At 43.9% G+C, this 25,472-nt stretch overlaps 1 pseudogene; it reads right to left on the bottom strand.

The window, feature by feature from the left end:
* Positions 1 to 10,794: 10,794 nt before the first annotated feature.
* LOC141174639 (C-X-C chemokine receptor type 6-like) lies at positions 10,795 to 13,020 on the bottom strand (annotated as a pseudogene).
* Positions 13,021 to 25,472: the final 12,452 nt, after the last annotated feature.

The raw sequence follows: 25,472 nt of genomic DNA, 5'->3' as shown, positions 1-25,472 counted from the left end.
TTCCGCTCAGCTCTAATAAATTCACCCACAGGAACAGCTTTGTTAACATGAAAAGGGTGGAATGAACGAGCATCCAAAATTGTATTACCTGCTGAAGGTTTTCTGTAAGTTTTAGTTACAATTGTACAATTATTGACACCAATAAGTTCCAAATCCAGGAATACCATTTTTTTCACCATGATGACTATGTGTGAAATGCAAGTTAAACTGGTTGTCATTAAGGTAAGAGATGAAATTTGGAATCTCTGATACCGCCCCCTCCCAAACAATGATCATATCACCTATATACCTAGCATATAATTTTATTGAAGATGAAAACGGATTATGGATAGTATACATAAAACACTCTTTCCACCATGCCATAGTCAAATTGGCTACGGATGGTGAGAATTTGGCTCCCATCGCCACTCCGCTAATTTGCAAAAATAACTTTCCATTAAACATAAAATAATTATGGCGGAGTAGAAATGAGAGCACATTTTCTATATTTCTATATACTCTTTAAGTTCAGGTGTGTAAGAACTGTACCTGTCCAGGTGGTATTGGACAGCCATAATAGCTATGTGTTGGGGAATGCTGGTGTAAAGAGAAGAAACATCACAAGAAACCCAGGTGTATCTGTGGGACCATACGCAAAACATCACGAGAATCCTGTAAAAAACCCGGTATTCTTTGTACCAATGATTGTGAGGCACTATCTAGCTATGCGCCCAAATGCTCGTTTAACGAGCCTATTCCTGACACTATTGGTCTTATAGAAATAGGTGATAACGGTTTAGGTGTTTTAGGCAGCGCATGGATGATAGGAATAATGGGTGATGTTACTTCAAGGAATTCCGTTTCTTTTTTTTTGTCAGTATACCCAAAGAAAAACCTTCATCAATTACTTTTTTTAGTTTTTTTCTGCAAAAAATAAAGTAGGGTCACTAGCAAGTGGTAAATAAGTTTTACTGTCCTGCAAGTGCGACTCTATAGCAGCCAGTTTCAGTTATAATGGCGCTATTGGTGCAAAATAGTTTAGCAGCCCGCACCTGCCTGGAATTGGTAGTACTATTATCCATGATGAAAATCCGGATAAAAAAAAACAACAATATACAACAACACACCCCAAAACAATAGAAAAGTGTGCAGACAACTTGGTCTGTCAAAAAGTCTGGTGCTAAGTCAAAAAGGGGAGCACGAAAAATCAAGTACAGTAATATGAATAAAGAGAAAGTTTCAGCTCACCCCTGAGATGTAATCCCAGTCTGGCATGGAGCACGGAGTCCTCGCTGCTGCACAGTGCCTGGGGCAATGAGGAAGTGAAGATGGATCCAGCTCAACACACCAGGCAGTTGATTAAAATTCAACAATCTTTATTGGCAAATCCTTTTAAAAATTTGTAGAAGAGGCAAAAAATGGACATCTCAGACAACAAAGCATATATTATGGGGTGGTGTGTAAAAAAAAATGCCATACGCGTTTTTATTTATTTATTTTTTTTTTTTCACATTTTTTTTTTTTTTTTTTTAATCCATACGCTCCATTAGGGCTTAATCTCAGATGACAAATTATGTTATATTATCAAAAACTCAAAAACGTAATATTGAGTCCAAAAGGAAAGAGAGAAAGAAGAAAAGGATATATATATTTTTTTTCGTTTATTCGTTTTTCTCTTAACATATATGCTCCACCAGGGCTTAATCTCAGATGAGAAATTATGTTATATTATCAAAAACGTAATACTGAGTCAAAAAGGAAGAAGACAGAGAGAGGATAAAAAAAAAATGTAAAAAAAAAAAAAAGTATATATATATATTTTTTGAGTTTTCTGCAGTTAATCTTTATTGAAAATTTATTCATGCACATATTTATTGTCTGCAGGTTGTGTGGCCCCCTTTTTTCTTTTCTCCTCCCTTTTTCTTTTGGGATATTTTCTACTCTTACTTGTACAGGTTTTCTCAGAATATTCTTTTTCATAGCCAGTGCTCAAGAGTTTTTTTTACTCGAAACACGTATGGCATTTTTTTACACACCACCCCATAATATACGCTTTGTCGTCTGAGATGTCCATTTTTTGTTTTTTCCTACAAATTTTTAAAAGGATTTGCCAATAAAGATTGTTGAATTTTAATCAATTTCCTGGTGTGTTTGTCTCGCCCAGTAGGATATAAGGGACTTGTTACCCGGGCCTTTTACTTTGTTTAGGATGTCACGGCAGTCGGCTCCCGGGCCCGTACTCTGGGATCTCTCTTGAAAAAGGGGTTTTAGTGTACAGTTTGTCTCGTGACGCCACCTGTGGAGGGAGATGATTATCCCAATACCAGCATTATAGGCTCCTTAAACAACAGTGAAGCTGACTCGCCCCCTGGGCCGTGGGGCTCTCAGAACCGGGCAATAGGGGGACGATGGGGGTAGTAGTGGCGACCCGGTCCCGTGGCTCAGGGTGGTCAGACCAGTGGCAGTCTTTTAGATGTTTTAGATAATGTCCGACTACGCCACCCGTGGATTGCGGTTATTAGGAACCGCCGCTGCAAGGCAGTCCGCTGGGGCTGATGATGTATGCAGCTGGGATGGTGTGACTCCCCACGGGAAGAGTGCGGCCCCAGGGCAGTGTAGTGGTTGGTGGGAGTGATGGTGATGAGAGTCCCAGTACCGGTAGTGCTGGAGGAGCGAAAGAGCACACAGACAACGTACTGCAGTCCAATGTCTTTTACTCACAGTTCAGGTACTCCAGGTCACTTCTGTACAGGTAGTGACCGCCCGAGCCGTGCTGCGTCCACCAGGTGTGGGGCTCGGTCAACTCCCAGGCAGTTCAGGAGTATGGCTCAGGACCCCCTTTTGTCCTTTCTCTGGCCTGCCTCACCAGTGACCCACTTTTGTCCAGCTGCCGCGGACTTGTGCGGTTAAACGTGGGCCCCGTCCTCCGCTGTCCTATATGGTGACTTCCTAGCAGGTTTGCTGAGGTGTCGCACCAATAAATGATCACGACGACCAGTCTTTGGCTGAGGGTAGTTTCTCCTCCACCAACTTGGGATCCGGTACCCTTAATCTGCCTGACCCTTCACCCTGGATTCTCATGGGTTCTTAGGGTCCCTTCCACCTTCTTGTTCCTGAGCCCTTCTGTTTCTCTGTCTCTTCTTCTCCTTTTCTGTTCCTTCCTGTTCCTCTCTTTTGGAGCTGGGATGAGCCACAATCTCAGCTCCCCTTCACCTCCTCCTCGGCCTCTCACTAGGCCCTCCTGGAGTAGAGCTCCAACGGAGCCTCTACTCCCTGTCTTCTCCTCTCTGGACAGAACCTAGATCTAAGATGGTGCCCACCTTTTATACCTCCCTCTGACCATGAGCCCAGGTGACCAGCAACCAATAGGCTCCTACCTACGCTCAGGAACCAACCCCTATCTGCCCCTACAGCACTGGGTGTTCCACACCCCTCCCCACTCCAGACAGGGACATAGTCGGTCGTGCCTGCACTTCTGTCTGGTGGTAGCACCGTTGAGCTGTCCCTCGGAAATGGGGTGTGTGTGCTGTATGCAGCTAACTGAGCCCTGGTCCACACTCCATCCTTACCCGGGAGTGGAATATCACACCTCTGGTCTGAGGTGCAATACCCCTGTAGCGGCCAAACCCTCGGGGCGCTACATACCCATGTACACCCGAGAGGCCAAGAAGACCACAACCCCACGCGTATGTTTCCCCTAGTGGACAGACCTCCCGCATTCCCAGGGACGGCCTTAGGCAGAGCCTGTAAGAGAACCAGTATACAATAACGGCCATAGGGATAAATAACACACAACAAGGAAAGAAGGTATGTATGAAAAGATAGGGAGCACCAAATATATACCAACATGATTTTATTATTCATCAAGACCGGACGGACATGCAAAAATTAAAAGCATTTAAAAAGCACAAAGCTTAAATCCAACAGTATACCACATTGAAATATAATAGTGGTCAAGACCTCAAGAAAATATAGTCACATTACTTTGCTTAGACATTAGACAGTTAACTCAGGGATTAGCTCATCAGTTGGGAGGGGTTAGAGTAGTTTTTATAGAAAAGAATATCTGGGTTGCAGGTAGTTAGTCAGGGTGTGAGTCCATGACACGGACACCTTTACTGGTACAGTGCCTGTATAAGAGAGAGTAGAGTGGAGAAGGAAGGCTGAACATACAGGGAGACAGGTTCCAGCAAGCAGATACAGTGGTGAAGAGAGTGTTTTATCAGCGCACATTTTCTGACAGAATGAGGATACATTTGATGCTCAATTTGGATGCCAGCACAGTCCTGGGCTTAAAGCCAGCAAGAGGTACTGGGAAGCAGGCCTCTGTATCCTTCATTAGGAGAATTTCAGTTGGGTCACTGAGGAAGTGGAAGATGGTGGATCTCAGGACAGAATGAGGACGAAAACTGAAAAGGCATATAACCAACGATAATTCACTAACTAAAGACCATGTCTTAATCTGTATGCTGCAGCCGTGTGTAGAAGAATTGCACAGTAAAAGTGAGCCTGTTAATCCAGATCTAAGATCTCCTGTCCTGTTTGAAGCTGGTTCCGGTCCCATGGACAATGTAACAGTGAGTAAAGAAAATCCTCCATCACACAATACACTGCACTCTCAATCCTTTATACAACCCCTGGCAAAAATTATGGAATCACCGGGCTCGGAGGATGTTCATTCAGTTGTTTAATGTTGTTGAAAAAAAGCAGATCACAGACATGGCACAAAACTAAAGTCATTTCAAATGGCAACTTTAGGGCTTTAAGAAACACTAAAAGAAATCAAGATAAAAAATGTGGTACTCAGTAAGGCTATGTGCCCACGATGCGTTTTTCAAGCGTTTACGCTGCGGAATTTTCGCAGCGTAAACGCTTGGGAAACGCTTGGTAAACCTTCCCCCATGGTCTCCAATGCAATTCCGAACTTTCAATGCCCATGCTGCGTATTTTTCCCCAGCGTTTATGCTGCGCTCAAAAATCCGCAGCATGTCCATTAATTTTGCGGAAGCACTGTGTTTTTGCCGCCATTGACTTGCATTAGAACGCGCCAATTCCACAAGACTGCATCTGTACTTGCGTAATTGGTGCGTTCTAATGTGCAGATGGTACCCGGGTGTAGAGGAGAGGAGAGTCTCATCCACACCCAGGTACCATTAAAAAAAAGAATAAAATAAAAAATAAAGATTATATTCACCTTCCGACGGCCCCCGGACTCCTTCTCTTCGCTTGCTGACAGATCGCGCAGGACTGAAGGACCTGCGCTGACGTCATAGTCATGTGATGGCAGGTCTTTTCAGTACCACGATCTGACGGCAGCCAGCACAGGAGCGCTGCAATTCTCGGGGGCCATCGGAAGGTAAGTATTAGTTTAATTTTTTATTTTTAACCACTCTCTCGGGTCACACTATATAAATCCATGCCCGTTTGCATGGATTTATATAGTGTGACCTAGTTGTCACAAGCACTTTCAAAGTGACGCTAATCGCTTGGAAAGTGCTTGTCAATCTGCATGCGGAAATGTCAGTGAATAACGCTTCATTTCCGCATGTTCCTGGCAGGAAAACGCATGTACAATCCGCATGCGTTTTTTTCTGCCGGGGAGATGCAGAAACGCTCAGGAAAAAATCCGGAGCATTTCTACATCGTGGGCACATAGCCTAAGGGTAATTTTTTTCAGACCAAGCAGAGGGAAAAAATCATGGAATCACTCAATTCTGAGGAAACAATTATGGAATCACCCTGTAAATTTTTATTTCCAAAACTAACACCTGCATCAAATTAGATCTGCTCTTTGGTCTGCATCTATAAAGGAGTGATCGCACCTTGGAGAGCTGTTGCACCAAGTGGACTGACATGAATCATGGCTCCAACACGAGAGATGTCAATTGAAACAAAGAAGAGGATTATCAAACTCTTAAAAGAAGTTAATCATCACGCAATGTTGCAAAAGATGTTGGTTGTTCACAGTCAGCTGTGTCTAAAATCTGGACCAAATGCAAACAATATGGGAAGGTTGTTAAAGGCAAAAACATACTGGTAGACCAAGGAAGACATCAAAGCGTCAAGACCGGAAACTTAAAGCAATATGTCTCCAAAACAGGAAATGCACAACAAAACAAATGAGGAACGAATGGGAGGAAACTGGAGTCAATGTCTGTGACCGAACTGTAAGAAACCGCCTAAAGGAAATGGGATTTGCATACAGAAAAGCTAAACATAAGCCATCATTAACACCTAAAGAGGAAAAAACAAGGTTACAATGGGCTAAGGAAAAGCAATCGTGGACCGTGGATGACTGGATAAAAGTCATATTCAGTGATGAATCGCGAATCTGCATTGGGCAAGGTGATGATGCTGAAACTTTTGTTTGGTGCCGTTCCAATGAGATTTATAAAGATGACGGCATGAAGAGAACATGCAAATTTCCACAGTCATTGATGATATGGGGCTGCATGTCAGGTAAAGGCACTGGGGAGATGGCTGTCATTACATCTTCAATAAATGCCCAAGTTTACATTGATATTTTGGACAGTTTTCTTATCCCATCAATTGAAAGGATGTTTGGGGATGATGACATCATTTTTCAAGATGATAATGCATCCTGCCATAGAGCAAACAAAAACTGTGAAAACATTCCTTGAAAAAAGACACATAAGGTCAATGTCATGGCTGCAAATAGTCCGGATCTCAATCCAATTGAAAATCTTTGGTGGAAGTTGAAGAAAATGGTCCATGACAAGGCTCCAACCTGCAAAGCTGATCTGGCAACCGCAATCAGAGAAAGTTGCAGCGAAATTAATGATGAGTACTGTTTGTCACTCATTAAGTCCATGTGACTCTCCCCCTGGGCCGTGGGGCACTCGGATTCCGGCAATAGGGAAACGATGGGGGTAGTGGTGGCACCCCGGTTCCGTGGCTCAGGGTGGTCAGACCGGTGGTAGTCTGCTATGCCCTGTTGGTATGTCCGACTACGCCACCCGTGGATTGCGGTCAGTGCGAACCGCCGCTGCCAGGCAGACCGCTGGGGCTGATGATGTATGCAGCTGGGGTAGTGTGACTCCCCACGGGAAGAGTGCGGCCCCAGGGCAGTATAATGGAGGATGGGGGTGATGGTGTAGGGAGTCCCAGTACCGTTAGTGCTGGAGGAGCAAGGAGCACACAGACAACAGGTTGCACTCCAGGGTCTTTACTAGAACAGGTGAACTGACCCACAAACAGTCCCGGCTAAGAGGGGACCTGGATGTCTGAGAGCAAATGGGAAGTTGGTCCTGGTCAGGGTGAGGGTGTAGGCCTACCGTGCTCTCTGCGCTCCTTCTGGCTATCTCCTCCTTATAGGGTAACAGCCCACGTTCCCGAGCTCACCGTGTCCTCTCGCCCGTATGGTTTGCAACGTGGGTCCCTTTCTACTCTCGGCCTGGTACGGCTTTGCTAGTCCCTTCTGCTGTGGCGGAGCCTCCGGGCTTCTTAGGCCAAGGAACATACAATCTCCTGTGGACTGGTTATCTGCTGCAGGACGTGGAATCCTCACAGCCTCAGACACCAAAGTCTGATAAATTTGGTTCTTTGTCTGCCAGGACAGGCGTACTTCACCTCTTGTCCCTGGCTTGTGGCTCTCCTACTGCCACACGTCCTCTTAGGGTGCAACACAACTGTTTCTCTCTGCTCTGGGACACCTCTCAGTCCTGAGACAGGTCGTCCAGTTCTCTCTAACCCTGCCCCCAGTTCCAGCTTTTATAGGGGCAGCCTGCTACCCCTACTGGCCTGAGACAGGAGGTATTGCATGCTAATGTTCCCCTGACTAGAAAACCTCCCCCTTGCTCTCAGACACAGCTTTATTATATTTGTGGCATCCAGGCCAGGGTGACACACATGCCTCAGAGACTGAAAGCTGTTATTAAAGGCAGAGGTGGTGCAACAAAATACTAGTGATGTATTGGAGTGTTCTTTTGTATCTTTGTTTTTCATGATTCCATAATTTTTTCCTCAGAATTGAGTGATTCCATAATTTTTTCCCTCTGCTTGGTCTGAAAAAAATTATCTCTACTGAGTACCACATTTTTTATCTTGATTTCGTTTAGTGTTTCTTAAAGCCCTAAAGTTGCCATTTGAAATGACTTTAGTTTTGTGCCATGTCTGTGATCTGCTTTTTTTCAACAACATTAAACAACTGAATGAACATTCTCTGAGCCCGGTGATTCCATAATTTTTGCCAGGGGTTGTAGAAGAGGGGACTCAGGGCGAAGAGAACTCAGTTCCGGCCCACAGCATGTTGATACCGGCCCTGTGCCTCCCCCCTTCACTTACAACACTGAAATTCATAGGGAGTTTCCACCAAAAGTGAGCTAATATTACTTTTTTTGTAAATTGTGAAATTTGAAAGTTGCTTCTGAGAGGGTACTCTGCCCCATGCGCAGTTGGTGAAATTTCTAACTACTGCCGGTAACAAGCCTCGCTGTGGACCGCCAGTTCGACCCAAGATCATACTAACAACTTTTCATCAGCAGCATTTGTAACATACACTACTGGAGCAGACATTTTTAAGCTGTTGGGGGCAGTGTGTCCCATTGTCTTGGTGTGAAATTGTTTATCAGCTTTCACAGTTAAAGATGAAAACATGCTCTGTGGGTGAAATTTATTATCAGCTTTTGTGGGGGAAATGTGATAACATGCTCTGTGGGTGAAATTTATTATCAGCTTCTGTGGGGGAAATGTGGAAACATGCTCTGTGGGTGAAAATTTTAACTGGACAAGAAGGCAATTGTCCTGCTCTTACCCCCATTTATCTTCCTTTTGTAGCCCCATAGCCCTAACTATGACCATTTTACATCCATTCTAAAGCAACGAAGTTCAGGTCCCCTTTGACTTGTATTGGGTGCAGGTTCAGGTCCAGGATCAAGATCGAGGTCAAGTTCGGACCCAAGCCAAGGTTTTTACTGTATTTTTTGTCTAACCCAGCGAACCCGAACATCCACAGGCTCGCTCATCTTTAGACAATACTCCTTCCACTTTGCTATTTATGTGTAAACACATGTACCCTTTTTATTGTCCAACTCTCTGAAAAAACTTCTACTGTCTCAGTTGCCTGTCTATTTTATAACTATTTGTCTACGCACAAAAGACATCCAGTGTTGGTACTGCAGGGGTCTTTTGTCCTAAAAGGAGCTGCTGTGTATTAATTTCCTACTTCTTTATGCCCATTATACAAGTCTAACTTTAAGACTATGTTCACACATTGCGTTTTTTCAACGTTCTTTTATGCTTTTTTTTATGCACATTTTCTGCTGCGTTTTACAGTACCAGGAAAGTTTATGAGATTCCAGAAATCTCATGCACATACCTTGGTTTTTGTTTCATCAGTATTTTGTGCTTTGGATGTTTTTTGCAGAATAGAGCATGTCACTTCTTTCAGCGTTTTTTCAGCTTTTTCACCCATTGGAAGTAATGGGTGGTGAAAAACGCTGAAAAAAACACCAAAAAACACAGATGTCAGTTTTTTCAGCGTTTTTTGTGCCAAAACCTGATGAAATAGAATGAGATTTTTTTTTTCACTGAACTTTATGTACATGCATAAAAAGACAAAATTGTAGTGAAAAAAATGCAGTGAAAAACGCAGCAAAAAACTAGCAAAATCGTGAACAAACTTTCCTGGCAAGAGATTAGTTTTTGCTGCAGAAAAAAATGCTGAAAAAATGCAACGTGTGAACATAGCCTAATAGTGTCAGCTATAATGCCAGCTCTTGTCCTACTGCAAAAAAGAAAGAGGAAGAGGAAGGTGGGGTGAATGCCCCCTCCCTGGTGCTGTACAGATTTTAATATTTTCTATGATTCTCAGCGGACAGGTGAGGAATATGGTGGTTTATTACTTTTCATTTTATAGCAATAAATGGGAAAAATAGGGACAGGGAGCATTTATTTAAAATAAAGGACTCTGTGTCTTTCTTTCAATTAAAGGACTTTATTCTGGCTGTGTATTTTTTACAATATGACTATGGAGTTAGTAATGGGGGTGTCTTAGAGACACCTCTCCATAACTAACCCCTGGGCTTGATGTCAGCGGTCATAAAACATCTGACATCAATCCCACAAATATTACCCCACTTGCCACCACACCAGGGTAAGTGGGAAGAGCCGGGCAAAGCGCCAGAATTGGCGCATCTAATAGATATGCCTTTTCTGGGGCGGCTGCGGGCTGCTACTTTTAGGTGGGGGAGGGACAATCTCCATGGCCCCTTCCCAGTCTGAGAATACCAGCCCCTAGCTGTCTGCTTTAGCTTGACTGATTGTCAAAAATGAGGGGGGACCCCACGCATTTTTTTAATTTTTTTATTTAAATAATTAAAAAAAAAGTCTTGAGACCCCTCTATTTTTGATAACCAGCAATCATAAAGCTGACAGCTGGGGGCTGCAGCCCGCAACTGTCGGCTTTACTTGCGCTAGTTAGCAAAAATAGAGGGGACTGCACATAATTTTTTTTTTTATTTATTTATAGCACAGGTGCTGGCAGATGAATACTCTCATCAGCCTGCTGAACACAAACACTAACATATACTTCCTGGAGAAGTCCGTGTTTGGGGTCTGTGCACGGACACTAGGTGTTCGGTATGGATCCTGAACTTTACTGTAGCAGTGGTGGTCGGTCTCCAAGGCAAAAAGTTGTCAACAAAAGTGATAATATCACAAGAATGGCTTGCAATTTACCTTTTAATAACATTTACAAAGGGATTACTTTTTACAAGCACTATCCAATAATAGAAATAACTCTTTAACTGCTTCACTCGTCAGCCATAATTGTGTCTGCTCGTCCCGAGAAACCATTTACACGCTTGTTGCACAGATGTTTGTTGAAGCAGAAACGTTTCTGGAGTCTCCATCAGTCGTCCGCAGAGGATCTGTGGTTTCATCTTGCATCCGGTTAAGACCTAAACCTTTCAGCATTTTCCAAAAATGCTTTCTAAATTTTGTACCAACAAAAAAGTACAGGACAGGGTTGAGACAAGTGACGCGCCCCCTGGGCCATATTCTTTAGGGGGAATATCCGGAGCCGGATCAGATGGGAGTTGTAGTCTTCCGAGTGGCTGTGACCCGGTCCGTGCCCAGGGTGTCAAACTCAGTTGTATGTGGCAGTCCTACAGATGTTAATAAGTTCTTAATGTCGACTACGCCACCCGTTGTATTGCGGTCACTATGGCCGCCGCTGCAGCAGGGTCCGCTGAGGCTGATGGTGTAGGTGCAGCTTTTGATGGTATAACCCCCAACGGGTGGGGTATAGCCTCAGGGGGTCAGGTGCAGAGAATGGGGGTTGTGGTGGTGCAGCATAGATGTTAAAGGAAGACAGAGTCGGGTTATGCAGTTAAGGGTATTTACTCACTGCTGATGTTCCGGTCACTCCAGCTTCAAGTGACCTCCCGAGCCGTGCTGCATCCACCAGGTCCTGGATCCAGCCAACCCCCAAGCGAGTCCGGAGCGTGACCCTGAGCTCTCCTTCTGTCCTTTCTCTGGCCGTCCCCACTAGTGATCCACCCAGGTCCAGCTCCCTCGGGCCTTCTGTTGGGAGACCCTTGGCCTTGGGTTCCCTGACCCTCCACGTGGTATGCCTTCGGGGTGGATGTGGTGGGTGGCCGTGGCAGACGCTGCCCACGGCCTCCGGTCTCTGGCTGGGGTGTGTTTTTGCCCCCACCAGCTTGGGTTCCGGTACCCTGATGCCGACTCTTCACCCGTGGATTGGATTTGGGGTCTCAGAGTCCTCTCTTCTGTTTCCCCCTCTGGGTCTCTCTTGCTTTCTCCTCTCTCTCTCTCTGGGGCTGCTCTGCTCCTCTGCTTCTTACTCCGACAGACTGACCTGCCTGCAAAGACTGACTGACTGACCCTGTTCTTTGATGGTGCCCACCTTATATACACCCTCTATGTGTGAGCTCAGGTGACCAGCACCCAATGAGCTCCTATCTTTACCCAGGCTGCTCCCCCTATCTGCCCCTACACTACTTGGGATGTACCACCCCCCTCCCACTCCAGCCAGGAACAGACTCGGTCGTACCTGCACATTTCTAAGTGGGAGTACCGTCGGCCTGTTCCTCGGAAATGGGATGTGTGTAGTGCATGCAGCCTACCGAGCTCAGTTCCACACTCCATCCTTACCCGGGAGTGGAATATCACACCTCTGGGTTGAGGTGCAATACCCCTGTAGCAGCCGAATCCTCAGGGTGCTACACAAGCATGGAAGTAAGCTATAGCTTCCATTACAACGCTCGTAATTGTAAAGGAATCTGATGTGAATCCCTTATTGAGGACTTTAGCCAGGACAAGGGCATTATGAGGCAACTGTGTAGCTATAAATACAACCACTATGACCACAATTATGTTCATTGACTTCCTCTTCTGAACGCCTCTGGCATTAACCAAGGTCCAGAGAATAAAGCTGTAACAAAGCACCATTGAGGCCAAGGGAATTAGAAATCCCACTGTCATCTAGAATGAAACCACCACGATCTCCATGATGGGAGGGTAGTATTCTTCAAAACATTCCTTCCGGTCACGGCTGTTGCTGTATATGAACTGGGGAATGGAAAGGAGCAGAGCCAGGGTCCAGAGGAGGACGCACACCCCGTACCGCCACTTGTGTTTAGTCACCTGGTATTTAGCTGCCTTAGTGACTTTAGTGATAGAAATAAACCTGTCAAATATGATTGAGGTGAGCGTGAGCATGGACGTAAATAAATTCACCCTGTATGTGATCCTTATGATCTTACACAGGAAGTCTCCAAAAACCCAGGCATGTGCCGATTCATATGCCAAGAATGGGAGGGTGAGCAGAAACAAGATGTCTGCAATGGCCAAATTCACCAAAAAGGTGTCGGTCAGAGTCTTTATCTTCTCGTAGAACACAAACACGAGTATAATGAGCACATTTCCTATAAGTCCGAGGACACAAGTCACGGAATAGGCAATGAGTGAGAACAAGCTGTGGAGCCAAGGGTGGTCATCGACTGTATGATTATCATCATTCATATTATTGTAGTCTTGTGGGTAGTCTTCAGCGCCCATCTGTATGTAATTGGAAAGAGGTAATTAGTTGTTAGTAGTGATAGTAAGATCTGCAGTTATTCTCTCTGTCAGGAGAGCAGGCTCAGAAAGTCAGGTAAGACAAGCCTTCTTAAATATTAAAATGCCAAATGTGAAATGAAAAATGAAAAATATATTTATACTCGTCTCCTCGACCGATGCAATGTCTGCCATTGTTCTGTCATAGCACTGACGCCCTGTAACAATGTCATGTGAGTGCTGGTAGACACAGCACCAACATTCATGGTCCAGGAGGTGAGCATACGTTTTTATTATCTTACATGAGGTGCTATAACATTTAAGAAGGGGTTGTGCAGTAGTAGACAACCCCTTTAACACTATTGGGTCCTGCTGGGTTGCAGTTACAAGGCTGGACAAATAATAACCATGTAAACAATTCTTATGGGTAGTTTGCATTGTTTGAGCCCTAAAATCTCATATTGAATCAGTAAGTTCATTGAACTGCTCCTAAAACCTGGAAAATGTGACTGTGGCTGCTTCCCTAACCTGTCACTGACCTATCTCACCATGGAGATGCCAACCCTATATTATACCTGGTCACAGACCTAACCCTGGGCATAAAAATCAGATCTGTTACTAATTGGAGCACTTAAATGTTTGACCATCATGATGCACTGAGCATGGACCACAATCCGTGGACTGGGTGCGAGTCTCTCAACCTTAGTGTGACAGCCTTATAGAAACATATGAAGCTGTGATGCTTGGTTTTGTTTGCGGTGTGTGTGTGGACTGACCTTCACGGACGTGTGAATGAACCCTTGATTTGCTCTATTAAATGGATGGTTTGCATTTATGGCACCTCTCAAGTTAAAAAGAGCAGGGGGATCATGCACAGATCCCACCACTGGCACCAATTATTCAAGGAGAACACCCGGAGAGATGACGCAGATTCCACAACGATGAACAACACACCGCCGCCTCCAATCGTCAGGAGAATTACGCAATTGACTGGCGAGTGATGGACAAGGCCGCAGCTGTTTTCACTACTAGGCCAGTTATTGGGGATCTCACAGTGAGCGTATAGTATATACACATAAGATTTCAGCCCATGGAATATATCTATATATACACCCTGGTACAGTCACTGCCAAACTCCACAATAATAAAAGGAACTAGCTGCTGCCACCACCTATTGTTTATATAGGCCAATTGGACACCCATTACAGATAGTGTGTTGCTTCAAGGGTGTGGTACACCCCTGAGGAACTGAGCTATTCAATTTTATATACTTAATCTGAAAAGTAGGCAGTGTTTATAAAAATATATAAAGATGATACAAAATGGACAAAACAATGCAGTATATATCACATAAAATAAAAAGGGATAAACAGAACAAATATACTAAACCTCATGTCGGAGAGTTGTCTCTCATGAGGGGGAGCTTTTCTTTTTTGGGGGGTATCGATGCACAACCACAGTGCATTGTGTCTCCCAGGACTGACAAAGATCATAGTTCAGCATTTGCTTTTATTAACACAAGTAACAGAGAACACAGAAAAAAGGGTACACAACCTCAATGTAAATAAGGGTGCGTCATCATGTACCAATAGCTAAGTAACATAAGAAAAGAGAAAAGTCGGTACATATAAAAGAGAGACACGAGCTGAGGGCATCCTCCAGGGCTTCCAGTCTGGACCTTTCATATACATCCGTCCATTCTGGTGCCGGAGTTCCTCCCTCAGTTGGAGTTCCTCCTCCAGCTGCAGACTTGGGTGAGTGAGATTTAAGGGAAAAGGGGAAAAGTGAAGCTTCCAAATTGGTTACTGCCCTCAAGGCACTATTACAGCAATTATCCGCTCCAGTAATGACAAGTAATAAAGTGATACTGCCTTTAGTTAGTATGCATAAGGATGCATTTTTCTGTCGGATTAGCCCTCTGGGGTCTCATTTACATGATAAGACAAGACATAAAATTTTGGAATAATGACTACATTACATGATAAGGCTTTAACCCAGGGGTGGGGAACCTCAGGCCCACCGACCATTTACGGCCCTCGATGACCTTTTATCCGACCCCCAGGCAGATTCCCGGGAACCGCAGATCTTGGGCCAGCAGCTGTATTTTAAGGGTCACCGGCCTATTAAATTGTTCTTGTTCTGTGAGCATGAGCACGCAGTATTCACTACTGAACGTTGAGGCACGTGCAATGAAACATTATGTCCTGACACCAGTGCCAGCATCAGGATGTACTTTGTAGGTGGAGTTAGAGTGCATACAAAGCCATCCACAACCTGTCTCCTTCATACATCTGTGACCTAGTCTCCCGGTACATACCTACACGCAACCTCCGATCCTCACAAGATCTCCTACTCTACTCCCCTCTTATCTCTTCTTCCCACAATCACATGCAAGATTTCTCCCGTGTATCCCACCTACTCTGGAACTCTACCCCAACATATCAGACTCTCACCTACCACGGAAACCTTCAAAAGGAACCTGAAGACCGACCTCTTCCGACAATCCTACAACCTGCAGTAACCACCGCTCCACCATACCGCTGCACGACCAGCTCTACCCCCACCCACTGTATCCTCACCCATCCCCTATAGACTGTGAGCCCTCGCGGGCAGGGTTCTCGCTCCACCATACCGCTGCACGACCAGCCCTACCCTCACCCACTGTATCCTCACCCATTCCTTGTAGATTGTGAGACCTCGCGAGCAGGGTCCTCTCTCCTCCTGTACCAGTCGCCGACTTGTATTGTTAAAATTATTGTAAGTGTTTTTGCTATGTATACCCCCTTTTTTCATAATAATAGTAATAATACACTGACATCTGGTCATTAATGTCTGTGGATCAACACACAGTTGACAAAGAAAGGACACCAGTAAATAGGCCATTTGATAGGTATAGGCAAAAGGTTGCAAAAACTATGAATAATTGGTTGCAAGTAGAGGTGAGCAAATCTTTGAAGGTTCGATTCAATTCAGATTGACAAACTTCCCAATGTTTGTCGAACAGTTCATCAAACATATCCGAACCCCATTGGATTCAATGGGAAGCAAAACTAAACGCATACAGAACACCTTCAAAGGGGCCCAATAGCTGCCAAAACAGCTCAAATTAGAGGCAGACACCATGAAAAGTGGCATCAATTTACCCACAGTACACATTTTCCAATTGCACAGCAGCAATCAGCCATGGGCCGTGCATGAGGTATCAGGGCCTGGGCCAGCATTTACAGCTTTGAATTTAACTTCAAATTAAGACAAGGAGGGATTGGTGTAGGTCTGCTGTACTTGGAGCCCTGATACCTCATGCAACAGCTCAAGCTACTTTTCTGATCAGCCACACTCAGGTGGCACAAATATAATTTTCATGGACTACCATTGGTACAAAAATTTAAGCATAGTAACACAGGTAGTTGACTGAAAGTAAGTGGAGGCCTGACGATCTACTGCTACAGGCAACAGACATGAAGGAGACCCAATCAGGAATCTCCACATTTCTGAAAATTAGTGGCAGACACCACCAAAGTGGCTTCAATTTCACTAGAGTAGAAGTAGTATAATGGAGATCAAAACCTCTTTCACTGCAGCCAACCCAGCAGAAGGAGACCCAATCATGATTCTCCACATTTCCAAAAATTAGTGGCAGACACCACCAAAGTGGCATCAATTTCACCAGTGTAAAAATAGTATAACGGGGACTGACACCTCTTTCACTACAGCCAACCTAGCAGATGGAGGCCCAATCAAGAGTCTTCACATTTCCAAAAATTAGTTGGATGTACCCTTCTCCTTTCTAAACCAGCTGTTTAATAAGCCTATGCCCAGACCTGTGAGTCACCTGTTAGTAATTTACCAATCAGTATTTCTTTGCTCAGATAGTGTGGCTGGAGCACGCTATTAGCAACCAAAATTTTGATTTTATATTGTGGAGCCCTGGAAACAGCAGAATCTCAGTGCAAAGTATCATGGTACTAACAGAAGAAATTAGATTTTTGTTACTGTGGATGAGGACTGTAAACAGCATAATATCTGTGCAAAAAAAAATACAAGCTGAGATGTGGCCTGCTGTTTGTATCACGGTAGTAACAGAAGAAATTAGATTTTTTTTACTGTGAACATGCCCTGTATACAGCTGAATCTCAGCACCAAAAAATTACAAGCTGAGATGTGACTTGCAGTATACATCACGGTAGTAACAGAAGAAATTCAATTTTTTTTACTGTGGACGAACCCTGTTTACAGCTGAATCTCTGCGCAAAAAAATGACAAGCTGAGATGTGGCTTGCTGTATGTATCACATTAGTAAAAAAAGAAATTATTAGTGAAGAGTGAGCACTAAAATGCTCGGGTGCTCGTTGCTCTGGTCGAGCAAATCGTAATGCTCAGGTGCTCGACCCGAGCAACGAGCCCAATATAAGTCAATGGGAAACTCGAGCATTTTTCAGTTGGCCCCCCAGTGGAAGTCTGCAGGGGACCTAAAAATTGTCCAAATCGATGGGAACAGTGCTGAAATGACATGGGACCAGCATGAGGAGGACTCCGGGAAGCATCTCTGACTTCCAAGCCACTGCTGTGAACAATGTTGTCAGCGTATTACGCCACTTTTACGGATTCACAATAAAACATACAAAAACAAAGCCAAAATGGATTTTCCTGGAAAAACGTTAAGGGACATTCTTTCCAGGGTAATGACTTGTATATAAGGCAAAAAAATGCTCTTCCGAGCCTTGGGCTAAGTTTACACATAGTGTTTTTCATGCGTTTTTGCACTTTTGCATTGCTTTCAATGGTGAAAAATACATTCACCAGTAAATGTCATTTTAACATTTTACCACCTTATCTGCCCATGTGGTATGTGAGACATGATCAGACACATCCTGTTGCATTTATGAAGGAGGGACTCTGAAAGTAACAAAACCTATTTTTACAGGGTCATCAGTCGGCCCTTACCATTGTTAAAGGCCCAGCAGTCGGCCCTCACTATTGTTAGAGGGCCATCAGCTGGCTTTGCTTTGCTGTTTCCATTATTAAGGAGCGGGTCTCCTATACTGTTATTGGGTATGCAGTGACTACAATGGCTGCCAAAAATCTGGACGCACCCCAATACCTTTTTGAAGAGACATAGAAGAGGGTCTCAGTAAAAAAAAATGTTCCCATCATAAAGGAGCGGGTTTCCTATATTGTTATTGCGTATGCAGTGACTGCAAGGGCTGCCAAAAATTTGGATGCTCTCCAATACCCCTTTGAAGAGATGTAGAGGAGGTCCTCATTCAAAACATTGTTAACATTGTTATGGAGTGTGTCTCCTATACTGATAATGCCCATGCACTAAGTGCATGGGCTGAAAAAACATTTACCCCTGGGGGGTACACATGAACATACTGTATAACACAGAATGGTAGAGGTAGGACTCTAAAATCTTTCCTACCGGGATCATAAACACTAGTGATGAGCGAGCACTAAAATGCTTGGATACTCGTTGTTCGAGTCGAGAAAATTGGAATGCTGTAGTGCTCGGACCGAGTAACGAGTCCAATGTAAGTCTATGGGAAACTCGAGCATTTTTCCGGCGACACCCCCTGGTGGTCTGCAGAGGGCCTAAAAATCGATGGGAACAGTGCTCAAATGACATGGGAACAGCATGGGGAAGACCCCTGGAAGCATTTCTGACTCCCAGGTCACTGCGGTCAACATAAATCAGAGGCATTACGCCACTTTTACGGACTCACAATAAAACATACAAAAATAAAAGCAAAATGAATTTTCCTGGGAAATATGTTAAGGAACATCCTTTCCAAGTAATGACTTGTATATAAGACAAAATAAATAACTAAAAACAAAAATGCTCCTCCACAACTTGGGCTATTTTCACACGTAGCACTTTTGCATTGCTTTCAACCAAGACAAATGCATTCACCAGGATTTTTAACATTTTAGGGTTCATCATCAGACACATCCTGTTTCATTTATGATGGAGGGACTCTGAAAGTCACAAAGACTATTTTTATAGGGCCATCAGGTGGCCCTTACTATTCTTAATGAGCCAGCAGTCGGCTATGTTTTGTTGATCCCGTTATTAATGAATGGGTCTCCTATACTGTTATTGCGTATACAGTGACTGCAAGGGCTGCCAAAAGCTTGGATGCAGCTCAATGCCCCTTTGAAGAGACATAGAGGAGGGTCTCAGTAAAAAAAATGTTCCCATTATAAAGGAGCGGGTCTCCTATAGTGGTAATACCCATGCTGTGACTGGAAGGGCTGCCAAAATTTGGGAAAAACCCCACTAACAATTTAAAGACATACAGCTGGGCCACAGTAAAGAGTATGACATGTTCCCATTAGAAAGGAGAGGGTCTGCTATTCAGTTATAGGGTATGCAGTGAGTCCAACGGCTGCCAAAATTTAGAAAAAAAAAACACGAACAATTAAAGACACATAGAGGTGGGCCTCAGTAATGACATATTCCCATTAGAAAGGAGAGGGTAACATAGTAACATAGTTTGTAAAGCCGAATAAAGACTTGCGTCCATCAAGTTCGACCTGTTAGTTCTGTAATTGCTAAAGTTGATCCAGAGGAGGGCAAAAACCCCAAATGATTTGGCCAATCTTCACCTGAGGAAAAATTCCCTCCCGACTCTGAAACCAGCAGTCAGAATAAATCCCTGTATCAACCTACTATTTTATTTTATTTTTAAGTATATGCTGAAATCTGCCTGGTATCTAGAAATGCATCCAGTCCCCGCTTGAACTGGTGTAGTGAATCCGACATTACCGTCTCCTCACTCAGTGAATTCCATATTCTCACTGCTCTTACCCTAAAGAACCCCTTCCTATGCTGGTGCTGAAACCTTTTCTCTTCCAGTCTTAGTGAATGCCCTCTTGTTACCATAATATTCCTCCTTTTGAACAAATCCCTGGCAAGATCTCTATACTGTCCCCTAACATATTTGTACACATTTATTATGTCCCCCCTCAACCTTCTCTTTTCCAGGCTGAATAGTCCTAGTTTTGACAACCTCTCTGGGTATTGCAGTCCCTCCATTCCCTTTATTAATTTTGTTGCCCTCCTTTGTACCTTTTCAAGCTCGTTTATTTCCTTTCTATATATTGGGGCCCATAACTGAGCACAGTATTCCAAGTGTGGTCTGACAAGTGCTTTGTACAGTGGAAGAACAATGTTCTCATCCTTTGCAGCTATACCTCTTCTGATACATCCCATTACCCTGTTTGCCCTTACAGCAGCGGCCTGACTTTGGGCACTCCAATTTAGTTTGCTATCAATCAAGATGCCCAAGTCCTTCTCCATCTCTGAATTCCCCAATGATTTCCCATTCAGTGAGTACTGGTGACTTCCATTTTTCCTTCCCATATGTATGACCTTACATTTCTACTCATTAAACCTCATTTGCCATTTAATGCTCCACCTACCCAGCTTATCCAAATCCCTCTGTAGGTCTGCACTGTCCTCTTTTGTATTAATTGTTTTACATAACTTTGTGTCATCTGCAAATATTGATATTTTACTATTTATCCCGTTGACTATGTCGTTAATAAAGATATTAAATAACATTGGGCCTAGTACAGACCCCTGTGGTACCCCACTAGTGACACTTACCCAATCTGAGTATATTCCATTTATAACCACCCTCTGCCTTCTATCCCTTAGCCAGTTTGCTACCCACTTGCAGACATTTTCCCCCAGCCCCATCATTCTCATTTTGTATACCAACCTATTATGTGGCACGCTATCGAACGCTTTTGAGAAGTCGAGATACACGACATCCACTGGTTCCCCCTGATCTACTCGAGAGCTAACCTCCTCGTAGAAGTCAATCAGGTTTGTTTGGCAGGAGCGATTCCTCGTGAATCCATGTTGGTTCGGGATTAAAAGTTTATTAGCATCAAGATGCTCCGTAATTGCCTCTTTAATGAAGCTTTCAAAAATTTTGCCCACAACGGACGTCAGACTCACCGGCCGATAGTTTCCGGCGTCACTTTTCACTCCCTTTTTGAATATTGGCACTACATTCGCCTGTCGCCAATCAAGTGGCACAGACCCAGTCTCAACAGAGTCCTTAAATATAAGATATAACGGTCTGTCTATCACATTACTTAGTTCCCTTAGTACCCGTGGGTGTATGCCATCAGGTCCTGGTGATTTGTTTATTTTAATGTTACTGAGGCGTTTCTGTACCTCAACTTGGGTTAGATTTGTCATACTTAGTGGAGGATTAAGCTTGTCACTTCTCATTTCTCCTGTTAGTTCGATTTCCTTTGTGAAAGTTGTCGAAAAAAAATTATTTAATAGATTAGCTTTATCCTCATCTTTCTCTATGATTTTGCCTTCCTCACTTTTTATCGGTCCAATATTATCCGATTTAATCCTTTTACTATTTATATACGTAAAGAACAGTTTGGGATTTGATCTACTTTCCCTAGCAATACGTCCTCCTTCGCTATTTTTATTTGTTTTTTGCAGGTTCACGTTTTTTCCTTGTAACACTTTAGTGCCTCCTTACTGTTTTCCTGTTTTAATCTCTTGAATGCCTCTTTTTTGCTATTTAACGCCCCTTTTACGTTCTTGTTCAACCATATTGGTTTCCTCTTATTTCTGGCCCTTTTATTCCCATACGGTATATACCTCTCGCACTGAGTATTCAGAATTCTTTTGAAGGTTTCGCATTTACTATTCGTATTCCTTTGATTAAGAACTTTGTCCCAGTCAATAAGTTGAAGGCTTTCTTTCAGCTGATCAAACTTCGCCCTCCTAAAGTTTAATGTTTTTGTTGTTCCCTTATTGATAACCCTACTGAAGAGCATTTTGAAGTCGATAATATTATGGTCGCTATTACCTAGGTGCCCCCCTATCTGTACCTCAGTTATTCTATCAGGCCTATTAGTCAATATTAAGTCCAACACGGCCTTCCCTCTCGTTGGTTCCTGCACTAGTTGGGAGAGATAATTATCCTTAATATTTGTCAAGAACCTTTTTCCTTTCTGAGATCTACAGGTTTCTGTTTCCCAGTCAATATCCGGGTAGTTGAAGTCCCCCATAACAATCACTTCATTATGTTTTGCTACTTTGTCTATTTGTCCTAATAGCAGATTCTCATTCTCCTCTGTTATATTTGGTGGCTTATAGCAGACCCCCAGTAATATTTTATTATTATTTTTTGCCCCTCTATCTCTACCCACATGGACTCGATTACTCTTCTCCCTCTCCTATATCTTCCCTTAGTCTGGGTTTTAGACATGACTTTACATATAAGCAGACTCCTCCGCCTTTCCCCTGTTTCCGGTCCCTTCTAAATAAACTATAATCTAATAAATTTACCGCCCAGTCGTAGCTATCGTCTAGCCAAGTCTCTGTTATACCTACGATGTCATACCTCTCCTCCGATATAAGCGCCCGCAGCTCATCCGCCTTATTGGTCAGGCTTCTTGCGTTGGTCAGCATGCAAGATAAAACTTTGGGGTTATTTAGCATCCTATTCTTCTCTAACGATCTAACTGTACTATCCCCACCCCCCTCTCCACCCTCATTATATTCACTTCTCCCCTTCCCCCTTGCTTGCCTCACATCCCACCTATTTCCTTGGTTCCCCCCCCCCCGTCTCTAGTTTAAAAACTCCTCCAACCTATTAGCCATCTTCTTCCCCAGCACCACTGCACCCTCCCCATTGAGGTGCAGCCCGTCCCTACGGTAGAGCCTGTAGCCGACCGCGAAGTCGGCCCAGTTCTCCATGAACCCAAACCCTTCTGTCTTGCACCAACTCTTTAGCCACTTATTCACCTCCCTAACCTCCCGTTGGCGCTCCTGTGTGGCTCGCGGGATTGGTAGTATTTCTGAGAAAACTACCTTGGAGGTCCTTGCCCTAAGCTTCCTACCTAGGTCCCTGAAATCATTTTTAAGGACCCTCCATCTACCACTCACTTTGTCATTGGTGCCGATGTGTACCATGACCGCTGGGTCTTCGCCAGCCCCACCCAGTAACCTGTCAACCCGATCCGCGATGTGCCGGACTCGAGCGCCAGGGAGGCAGCACACCGTTCGGCGATCCCGGTCTTTGTGACAGATTGCCCTGTCTGTCCCCCTAATAATAGAGTCACCCACTACCAGAACCTGTCTTGCCTGCCCTACACTTCCCCCCTCCCCCTCATTACTGGAGCATACACTCCCCCGGCGATCAGAGGATCTGTCGTGCTCCAATAATGCCGGTTCTGAACCAGCCTTCCTGTACTTCTTCCCTCTATCCCTCCTAACTGTTATCCAGCTCCCTGCCTGTTCAGCCTGCACTTCCCCTCTATGCTCCACCCCCAGTATTGACCCATTGAGTGTCTGCTCGGTGAGCAGCAAACTCCGTTCCATGTTGTCGATGCTCCTCAGTACCGCTATCTGAGCACTTAGATCCAGAATTTGGGCTTCCAAGTGCACGATATGCTCACATCTCTCGCAGCAGTATGGATCCTCTAGCGGAATGCATACATTGCGCAAGATGTACACTGCACGGCTCCGGCCAACATGGACGTCATTCTAAATATGGGGATACAGTCAGTATATATATATAAGTACAAAACACAATTATTTATATATAGGTGTATGGACGGGGATCAATTAGGGATGTGCAAGTGTATCAATTAGATATCGGCGGGGGATCAGTTAAGTATGGACGGAGGATCAATTAAGTATCAAGTATGGACGGGGGAATCAGCTAAGTAGGTCAGGTGGATTAATTAAGTAAAAAGTAAAGTAAAGAAAGAATGAAATACAGTCAGCAATTCAGTCCTAAGTCCTCCCTTCCAAACTCCCTGAATCCAAAGTCACTGAAAAACAAGTCACACACTTACTTTCGTTCGCACTTACGCTCCGGACACACGCAGCTCGTTCACACTCGCAAACTAAGAGATTTAAAGAGTTTTTTTTTTTTCCTTTTCCAGCAATGTACCCTTCACCTCAATGCACTTCCAAAGGACTTGATGCCCAACCAGCTGCCCCTTATAAACCCTTAATTATGACCCCTTCCCCTTAATTAACCCCTTGTGAGCAAATCTACACCTCAGGATTTTAGTGCAATGTAGTTAACCCTTAAATACACAGGTAGTAAACTAAGAAACTAAAACTGTAGTGAGAAAATAGATTTTAAAAAGCCCAATAAATGTAAACAGGTAGAAAAGCACTCAGCAGGTCACAATGCAGCCACTCACCGCAATTCACACAGGTATTTTCTGCAGGATTCCCAATACCTCTTCACTGAAAAACAAGTCACACACTTAATTTCGTTCGCACTTATGCTCCGGACACACGCAGCTCGTTCATACTCGCAAACTAAGAGATTTAAAGAGTTTTTTTTTTTTTCCTTTTCCAGCAATGTACCCTTCACCTCAATGCACTTCCAAAGGACTTGATGCCCAACCAGCTGCCCCTTATAAACCCTTAATTATGACCCCTTCCCCTTAATTAACTCCTTGTGAGTAAATCTACACCTCAGGATTTTAGTGCAATGTAGTTAACCCTTAAATACACAGGTAGTAAACTAAGAAACTAAAACTGTAGTGAGAAAATAGATTTTAAAAAGCCCAATAAATGTAAACAGGTAGAAAAGCACTCAGCAGGTCACAATGCAGCCACTCACCGCAATTCACACAGGTATTTTCTGCAGGATTCCCAATACCTCTTCACTGAAAAACAAGTCACACACTTACTTTCGTTCGCACTTACACTCCGGACACACGCAGCTCGTTCACACTCGCAAACTAAGAGATTTAAAGAGTTTTTTTTTCTTTTTCTTCCTTTTCCAGCAATGTACCCTTCACCTCAATGCACTTCCAAAGGACTTGATGTCCAACCAGCTGCCCCTTATAAACCCTTAATTATGACCCCTTCCCCTTAATTAACCCCTTGTGAGTAAATCTACACCTCAGGATTTTAGTGCAATGTAGTTAACCCTTAAATACACAGGTAGTAAACTAAGAAACTAAAACTGTAGTGAGAAAATAGATTTTAAAAAGCCCAATAAATTTAAACAGGTAGAAAAGCACTCAGCAGGTCACAATGCAGCCACTCACCGCAATTCACACAGGTATTTTCTGCAGGATTCCCAATACCTCTTCACTGAAAAACAAGTCACACACTTACTTTCGTTCGCACTTACGCTCCGGACACACGCAGCTCGTTCACACTCGCAAACTAAGAGATTTAAAGAGTTTTTTTTTTTTTTTTTTCCTTTTCCAGCAATGTACCCTTCACCTCAATGCACTTCCAAAAGGGTACTACTCCCATACGTTTGCCTATGCAGTGCAGCAACCGCTGCCAAAAATTGGAGGAACTCCAATGCCCCTTGCAAGAGACGTAGAGGTTGGAGGGCCTCCTGCAAAAAACGCTCCCATTATTAGGAAGTGGGTCTCCCATACTGTTTTCCTATGCAGTGAAGCAACAGCTGCCAAAAATTTGGAGGAACTCC

The sequence above is a fragment of the Phyllobates terribilis genome, unplaced genomic scaffold, assembly GCF_046119375.1.
Source record: "Phyllobates terribilis strain yellow unplaced genomic scaffold, ASM4611937v1 Scaffold_13__5_contigs__length_258822181, whole genome shotgun sequence".
Classification (NCBI taxonomy): Eukaryota; Metazoa; Chordata; class Amphibia; order Anura; family Dendrobatidae; genus Phyllobates; species Phyllobates terribilis.
Note: the sequence above shows the minus strand (reverse complement) of the source record. Positions and strands in the feature narration are given on the sequence as shown.